We start from the raw sequence: 9,352 nt of genomic DNA on the forward strand, positions 1-9,352 counted from the left end.
AAGATTGGATAGGATGGGAGAAGAAAAGAAAGTACATGCATATAATGCATTCTGAAGTTTAATGAAAAATAAAAGAAAGGGAAAGAAAAGAAATAGTTAATTACATTATTTAGTTTAAATAAAAGGAAATGAAAAGAAAAAAATGTATAGTTTTACAAATATAGCCTTTTTAAAACAATTATTAGATGTAGATTGAAGGGTAAAGTGGTAATTTTAAATATTTATCCTTTCCTTTCTTTCCAAATCATGTCAAATTGACAAGAAAACTTTGAGACTTAAAACACCCAAGTTTTCCTATCATTTCATATCATTTCTTTTATATAAAACACTCAAGAATGAAAATTCAAACTAAAATTTTATCATTTCCTTTCTTATCCCATGTAAAAAAACTAAAGAATACAAATGTGAAAGTGATGTTGTTGAATTAATTCAAAAGGACTAATTAGCTAGTAGAGTCATCGTAGTTGATCAAACCGGTCGCGGTGATTCGCTAACTGTTCAAGCTGCTGTTGATATGGTCCCGTTTAATAATTCCATCAGTGTCAAGATTTATATTCTTCCTGGTGTTTACAGGTTTGTTTCATTCAGTGCCAAGGGCTAGAAAATGTTTCCAAGAAAGTACCCCCAACCTTTACTAGACCCGCCCCTTGTTTCATTTGTTACAAAATTTATATATTGTGTTTGCTCTCAGTTAATTGTACGCATATAATATGATGATATGCAGAGAAAAAGTGACAGTTCCTGCTTCCAAACCCTATATTTCTTTCATTGGAGATCCTAATCATGCTTCCGAAATGGTTTTAAGCTGGCACGACAAAGCATCCGACAGATAAAAAGATGGTTCTGAACTAGGAACATATAGAACAGCTTCTGTCGCCATAGAATCTGACTACTTTTGTGCTTCTGGGATTACCATTGAGGTAACATAGTATCTGCATGCTTCTATGTTTGGTTTTCTATGTCCATGTAACTTGGTTTGGTTTTGTGTTTTACACAGAATACAGTTGTTGCAGTGCCAGGAGGGTATAAAATGCAAGCAGTAGCATTAAGGATTGCGGGAAATAAGGCGGTGCTTTATCGAGTGCGAATACTCGGTACACAAGACACCCTTCTTGATGAAAGTGGATCGCATTACTTCTATCGATGTTATATTCAAGGAACGGTTGATTTTATCTTTGGAAATTCAAGATCACTCTTCAAGGTACATGCATACGTTGGCCTGTAAATGAACTTAATGCTCAATGAACAATATAAAAATTACGGTGGCAAGTATGTTAGTTTACAAACAACATAAAAATATGTTCACTTAGTTAAACCAATAAATATGAACATATGTCATGTTCATCCATTGTTTGTAGACGCTCGTTTATGTTTGTTAATTTACATGTGTCTGTTAATGTTCGTTTACGTATTTAGTTAAATTTTAAGCAACACTAACTGGCTCGTGAGTTATGGACCAATCACCCAATATTGATTGTACAAAAAGTCTTGGGTAATCAGCCTGACAGATTGAAGGAACGAACAAGAACATGCTTCTTCTCTTGTTTTACTTATAATGTTGTTATTATAGGTTTGTTTAATATTGTTCGTTTCAAATATAAATGGACGAACATAAATGAACATGGACATGTATATTTTCTTAACAAGAATGTGTGTTATTTTAAATATTTATGCCTGTTCATTTGTTTGTATAGAGTCGAACATAAGAAGCCCGTTCTTGTATATTCAGTTCTTTAGCAGGCCTATGCATTGAAAAGAAACCTTACAAAGTCAAGGATTAACCGTTATACTAACATTAGTTTTTGTTTTTTTTATCAGGAATGTAGTCTGCATTCAGTGGCTGATAAATATGGAGCCATTGCAGCACATCACAGGAACTCAGAAGAAGAGAATACTGGATTTTCTTTTGTTAACTGTTCTGTCACAGGAAGTGGTATGGCAATCTTCTTGGGGAGAGCATGGGGAAACTATTCAAGGGCTGTTTATTCATATTGTGACATTGACAATATTATAGATCCTTCCGGTTGGAGTGACTGGAACCAACCATATAGGCAAAGGTATATATCCCATAATTCATTTAGCCAAAATTTTAACCATAGACATGAAGTAAGTAAACTGGAATGATAAAAGTTTATGTATGCACAGGACTGCGTTTTTTGAGAATATGAGTGCAGAGGAAAAGGGGCAGATAGAAAGAAACGTGTATCTTGGTCGAAGTCATTCGGGTTTGAGGAAGCGGTTCCTTTTCTCGATACATATTTCATTGGTGGAGAGGACTGGTTGAGATTATAATGTAAACATGGGTGGTGTTTGCGTATCAAATGTACTCTATAAATCATGCAGTTATATAGTTTTTTTTGTTCATATTCATGTTCATACAAAAGTAAATCATACAACTTTTACTAAACAGGTCTTATAACTTCTGGTACTCATGTGTTGCATGTATGTGTCTCCTAGGGCCCTCCCCGAGAACTCGATGGCTGTTGTAGGCCTTGCACGAGTTATAAAAATAGGCCCTGAAGAATTTGACGTGCATTTATATGTGTGTGTATATATGTATATATGTGTATATATATATAGGGGAGAGTTAACATACAATAATAGGTTATCGTACATTAGGTACGTGAGACCCAGCACCACCCGATCCTAATTGCAATTAAAACTACGCGGTGGCATAATTGTAATTAAATCAAAAATACTTATCGCACAACAGATCGTCATTTGTTGCAAGCCTTCTACCATAATCAATCATCCACAAAACTAAAGCATAATCAAAATCGATAAACCCATTATCGCTATAATTTAATAATCTTCAAATTCATCAAAAAATGTTGATTTAATCAATTGAATTGATGTGTAAGAGGCTTTAGAATCATCAATCGATTATGAATTGCAAAATAATACAAATAATTGAGCTATAATTAGGGTTCATGTTTATACGTTCTGCACAAAACTTTAAACGTTCTGGACTTTTTGTACAGAACTTCTAAACTTTTTGTACAAAACTTCTAAATTTTTTGTCTAGAACTTCTAAAGTAAAAAGTTTAGACTAATATGAACACCAAAATGAACAAAAAGTTTAAACGTTCTGACCAAAATATACACTTAAAATGACCAAAAAGTTTAAAGGTTCAACTAATACGTTCTGACCAAATCTACAAATTTAAAAGTTCTGACCAAAATGAACAAAAAGTTTAAACGTTCAACTAATATAATCTGACCGAAACCACAAGTTTAAACGTTCTGAAAAAAAACAAACACCTTTAAACGTTTAAGCTTAGAAGTTCTGTACCAAAACTTTAGAAGTTCTAACAAAAAAGTTTAGAAGTTCTAACAAAAACATCAATCGATTATGGAATTGCAGAAATAACGCACTCAATCGAGCTCTGATTAGAGTTCAAAATATTATGTTTAAACGTTCTGAAACAAAACTGAAGACCTATAAATGTTTTGACCAAAAAAGAACATCTTTAAACGTTCTAATACATTCAAAGAAGTTCTGGGTGTTAAAAAAAAACGAACATCTTTAAACGTTCTAATACGTTCTTAGAAGTTCAGGGTGTTTAAAAAAGTTTTGAAGTTCTGATAAAGTTTAGAAGTTCTAAGAAGTTCTGGGTGTTCAAAAGAGTTTAAAAGTTCTGATAAAGTTTAGAAGTTCTAAGAAGTTCTGGTTCTTCAGAACTTCTAAAACTAACAAAAATAAATAAATAAATAAACACCTGTAAACATGAAATTAAAGACTTAAATCACTTCATATAATCTCATAATCATCAAACAATCGTCAATCGACCGTTAATTTGATCATTGATTAGATCATATGAACAAAATAAGGAACGTCTGCAACTGGGTTTCTGCAAAACTCAAAATTGATTAATGGAAACTTCAAATTGATGATTAATTGGACCAATTTCAAAGTTTAATTGATCAATTAGTTCAACAATTTCAATTGCTCAATTTGACAATTGACCTGTGTGAAACCCCGTGAAACAGCAGACGATGAGTCTGAATGAAATTTGATTATGTTTCTGATATTGGTCTGCAATTTAGGAGTCGATGTATGATCGTGGTTGATGAGCAAATGACTTAATTTGGGATGGAATATGATTTGAATAAAATTACAATCTTGCCACCGTGTGTTTTTATAAGTCGACGATCCAGACACTCGCGTACCTATTGTATGATAAGAGATTTTTGTATTGGATCCTTTATCTATCTATCTATATATATATATATATATATATATATATATATATATATATATATATATATAGGGTAAGGTTAATGTAAAAAACAATAATTTTGTGAGAAGCATAAGAAGAGATCTAGACCCTTGGATCTAGGATTTAGCGCTTGAGATTAGTAGTTTCTAAAAATCGTATAGTTTCCTATTTACATGGTATAGTTTCCTATTTAGGTGGTTTGCTTTTATTTTAAACCATTTTCACACTTCTCACAAAACAATTGTTTTTTATTTGAACCCTCTTAATATATATATATATATATATATATATATATATAAAGTGATAAGTTGTAAGTGTAATAACGATGAACAAAATCAAAATATATATATTAATAGTTACTTGATTAGAAGAATCTTGAGGCTCCCTTAACATTTTGTAAGCAAAGGTATCCATACCTTCTATCATCTTGTTCTCAATGGCTATCATTGGTAATCCGTTTAGTCTTTCTTGAGACATTATGGATCGTAAGTAAGAATTTAAAAACTTAAATTTCGAAAAACTTCTTTCAACACGTGCAACCATAACCGGAATAGTAAACAACACTCTATATGCAACTAACACCACTAATATTATCTTATGTTGGTTTATATGTGTTTCTCTAATAATTTATTTTTTTCAATTCCCTTTGCTAGTTTGCTATATATACTAATACAATAATGAATTCATTTAATATAAAGATCTTATCCTACTAAACTTCACATTAATTCAGAATCATAACAAATTTATCATAGTCGAATAACTTTCTCTAATAATTTTGTTTCTCAAGACGCTTTACTAGTTTAAACGAGACACGAGTAATACCCCAATAAATTTCTACATATGATTTCAAGCAACCCTAGTACCCCTTAATCAGTTTATTAATCGGTTTCTAATAAACATTACTGACTATTGGTGTCAAGCTTCAATTTAAAGAGAAAAAAAAGCCTGTGTTTCAAATAATCAGAACCCAAACCTACTTTAAGGGCTAAATAAAAGATTTGTTTCTCGAATAATCAAACGATTCCGACCTGGTTCAATTGCTACCGGCCTCGTCGTCCGTATCCTTCTCTTATGTCGCTTGGTTTTATGGTAACCCTCACTGGTTCTGGCTTCACGTTCAGACTAGTATCAAGTATGAAAAAATTTTGGGCCCCTCATGGGTTTGGGTCCCGTGCGGCTGCCTAGCCTGCACATGCCCAAATTCGGCCCTGGTGTCACCTGAAAAGCATAGAAGAGTCTAAAATGAATCCAAACATCAAAAATGTGTGATACACCATGCCTCACATCAATGTTCTTATATTCAACACACAAGATAAATGAGTCTCACTAGCGCATCGGTCCTCATGCAACCACATATGATGCACACGAGTCTAGATGTTCATTAATGAATCTCCAACTTTTAAAATTTGACTCATCATATCTTACTAGAGTATTCACTGTCAAAGATGATATCTAAAATACCCAAAGGTACAAGGTTCGAGTCCCGAGAAGTTAAATAGATTTACCTTAAAAAATGAGAAGCAAACTATATATTTAGTAAAGAAAGTGAAACGAGAAATGTAAATAAGAGCTCATAGATTTGTGACAAACGACACTTTCAGTTACTTATTTATTTAATAATAATAATAATTTTAATAATAATAATAATAATAATAATAATAATAATGTAAGTGCATGATTTGGTGTTCGTAGCCAATCGAATAAGTTATAGATAGTCTAGTATTTAAGGTTAATGTAATATGGTCATTCGCTATGGATTGTATAGCGAATAGGCCCATTCATTATCGACTAGGCTATTCGTTATGTTATGAGCCCATTCGTTATGGAGATATAACAAATGGATGCTCAGTCATTAAGTTAATACCCCATTCGTTATAGAGACATAACGAATGGGAGCAATTCGTGATGGGAATATCCCATTTGTTAGAGATTTTAACGAATAGGGTCTAGCCTATATATAGGCCGTTCCTATTCACAATAGGTAGAGATCCGAGCCTAAATTATCATGTGTCGTTACCATGCCGGATTCTCTCTAGACATAAGTTATCCATCATAATGTATTCACCATTAAAGTATGAATAAAGTATTCGTTTAAAGTATCATCTCGTGTGTACTATCATGTTTTGCAACTGGATCATGTTTGTATAACGTTAAAGTAACGTTTCCACAATTGGTATTAGAGCGGTAATTGCTCTTGATACGTACCAATTTAATGTATAATTCAGATATGAGATGGTGTTCTTCGTGTTCATCGGATTTTGGTTTGATTTGATCAGATTGGGATCAAATTAATGTATTATTGATTGAATTAAGGGCTGATTCTTGTTTACTGATGAAATACGAAGCTTCCTGTGCAATTTGGTAGTTAATTATGGTGAATTGAAGGTTCCACCATTGATGAACAAGTTACTGTTTGATTCAATTGGTGTTGAATATGTGGTTATTAAGTTAAATTGATGATTGATTCATGTTCGCGATGAAAATCCGAACCTTCGTGGAACAATTTGGTAAATTATTATGAAGATTTGATGAATCTTCCATGGATGAAGCTTGATTTGCAGAATCCGGCGATAAAACCGTTTTCCCGGCGATGCAACTGATTTTTCCGGCGATTCATGCTTTTCTGGTGAACAGTAACATATCCAACAACCCATTCGTTATGTTATTGTAGCCATTCGTTATGGGATTTTAACGAATGGAGGCCATTCTTTAATTTAAGAAGGTCATTCGTTATAGAGTTTAATGAATGTGTTTAAGTTATAGGTATAACGAATGGAAACTCATTCGTTATCAGATCAAACGAATGTGCGCTCATTCGTTATTGGATCATGCGAATGTGGATTTGTTACAAATGAGGTCATTCGTGTAACTGTTATAACGAATGATAAGGTTTTTTTATAACAAATGTGAGTTCATTCGTTATTGAATCTAATGAATGAGGACTGCTTAATTTATAACGAATGAGGGTTGTTAACATATGTGGACACTGTTCTAACGAATGAGAGGCTGTTTTGACGAATGGTGAGCAAGTTAACTTATGGAGATAACGAATGGGAACTCATTCGTTATGTATTAAGAGTATTTTAGAATATTTGAAAAAAAGAGTATTTTAGAAAAATTTTCTTAAACGAATTTTTCTGGGATATTCCTAATGTATTGGGCACTCTTCTTACAAATTTTGGTGACATATTTTCCGGCCGACTTTTTATGTGTATATACTGGCCAAGGGGGATACCACGAGTAATTTATATAGAAGTTTGTTTTTGAGTTTTGAAGATTGTTCAAGACCTTGCTGAATTTGTCATGAAAAGGGGGAGATAAAACTTTCATATGAGTTTATATGGCTTGTATCTTCCTACATTTGCAAGGGTTTCTTGAAAAACTATTGCAAATCGGGTGGTAATTCATGATTGCAAAGCTACGTTTGACTGAGTTCAAGACTGCAATTGTTCTTCGATTGCTGATTGATTTGTTCGGGATTGAAACCTAACTATGTGGGATACGAGTGTCTTTCCGTTTACTTCTTATGAGGGACTTTGATCCTGACTATGTTGGCTACGAGTATTCGGCAAATTACTTCTGTTGATGGTGACAATTCTCGAACGAGTTGATCTTACTTAGGAATATACGAGTCTTGTCATTGGATTGAAGAATTTGATCATTTAGGGTTTATTAATAGAGGTTGGAACTATGAATCATATGCCCAAAAATTAGTGCATCTTAGCGAATGGGATGTAGAAGAGCTTCAAAGAGTTAATTTGGGATACACGTTATCAAGAGAGGGAAAACCGAAGTGAAAGATGTTGAATGATCGGGTTGTTCATGAAGATGTGTGACGAGGTTAAACGTAAATATATGTTTTCTTTACCGGTGTTGATGGATAACTGATGACTTATAGTTGATTGTTGAAATATTTAACCATATCATATGCTAGTAGATGATCCGAATGATCACCTGGAGTTGCTTACTTGGGGGGGGGGGGGGGGGGAGAGATCTGATATGAGAGGCTACAAGTTTTTGGTTTGCTGAAAATATTTAATGCTTTGTCTGTCTGCACAAGCCCAAGAATCATCACTCAAGGGGGAGTTTTCACTGATGATTTGCAGTAAAAAGTGTTCAAGGTGAAAGCATTTGATAGGTACGGGAAAAAAGGAGCATGTTAGTGCATGATTTGTTGTCCGTTTCCGATTGAATAAGTTATTGATAGTCTAGTCTTTATGTTTAATGTAATATGGTCATTCGCTATGGATTGTATAGCGAATGGGTCCATTCGTTATAGACTAGGCTATTCGTTAAGTTATGAGCCCATTCGTTATAGAGATATATTACCTATTCGTTATGGAGACATAACGAATAAGGTTAACTTAATGAATGGGGGCTGATGGCCTATATATAGGCAACTCCTCTTCATTGTTCAATAGAGATCCGTGCCTAAGTTATTAAGGTACCGTTACTATGCCGGATTCTCTCTAGCTTAAGTTATTCATCATAATGTATTTATTTTATAAGTTATCTATAATGTATTCATTAAAGTATTCATCTCGTGTGTACGTATCATGTTCTGCAATATGATAATGTTCGTATAACGTTGAAGTAACGTTTTCACAAATAATAATAATAATAATAATAATAATAATAATAATAATAATAATAATAATAATAATAATAATAATAATACATGTTTTAGCAACCATGCAATGCTTGCTTCCTTAAGCAAGATCGTGCATAGCCTTGAAGTCAACATAAATTCTTCCAGAATATCAAGAAATGGCGTGTCTATGATCGGACGAAACTTCTTAAGATGACAAAACTGTCAAGTTGTTATGGCACGTATCAAAGAAAGGGCTTTCACGATCATGCCTTGTTAGGTAAAGGCATGCGTACAACATATTGATAGACAAGACAAAAAGGACACGCCCAAAATATTCTTGTCGGGAAACATGCCTGACAACAAGTACATGCATGGTCATGCCACCCTTGGCACGACCATGCTTATTCACCACCGGGGCCTAAGTAGCTGCAACTCTTTCTCAAAAAGTGTGCCATTTAGGGTAGAACTCCTTGTGCTGACCAAAGCCTCCAAAAAGGGTGGAACTCCTTGCTTCTATCCAAGTAAAGATGGCACCATAGTT

The 9,352-nt window shown here is 33.5% G+C and overlaps 1 pseudogene; it reads left to right on the top strand.

Annotated features, from left to right (window-relative positions):
• Positions 1–446: 446 nt before the first annotated feature.
• LOC143586457 (pectinesterase QRT1-like) lies at positions 447–2,142 on the top strand (annotated as a pseudogene).
• Positions 2,143–9,352: the final 7,210 nt, after the last annotated feature.

The sequence above is a fragment of the Bidens hawaiensis genome, unplaced genomic scaffold (genome assembly GCF_021521415.1).
Source record: "Bidens hawaiensis isolate Kalapana, Puna unplaced genomic scaffold, B.hawaiensis_p1.1 tig00034667_1, whole genome shotgun sequence".
Taxonomy (NCBI): Eukaryota; Viridiplantae; Streptophyta; class Magnoliopsida; order Asterales; family Asteraceae; genus Bidens; species Bidens hawaiensis.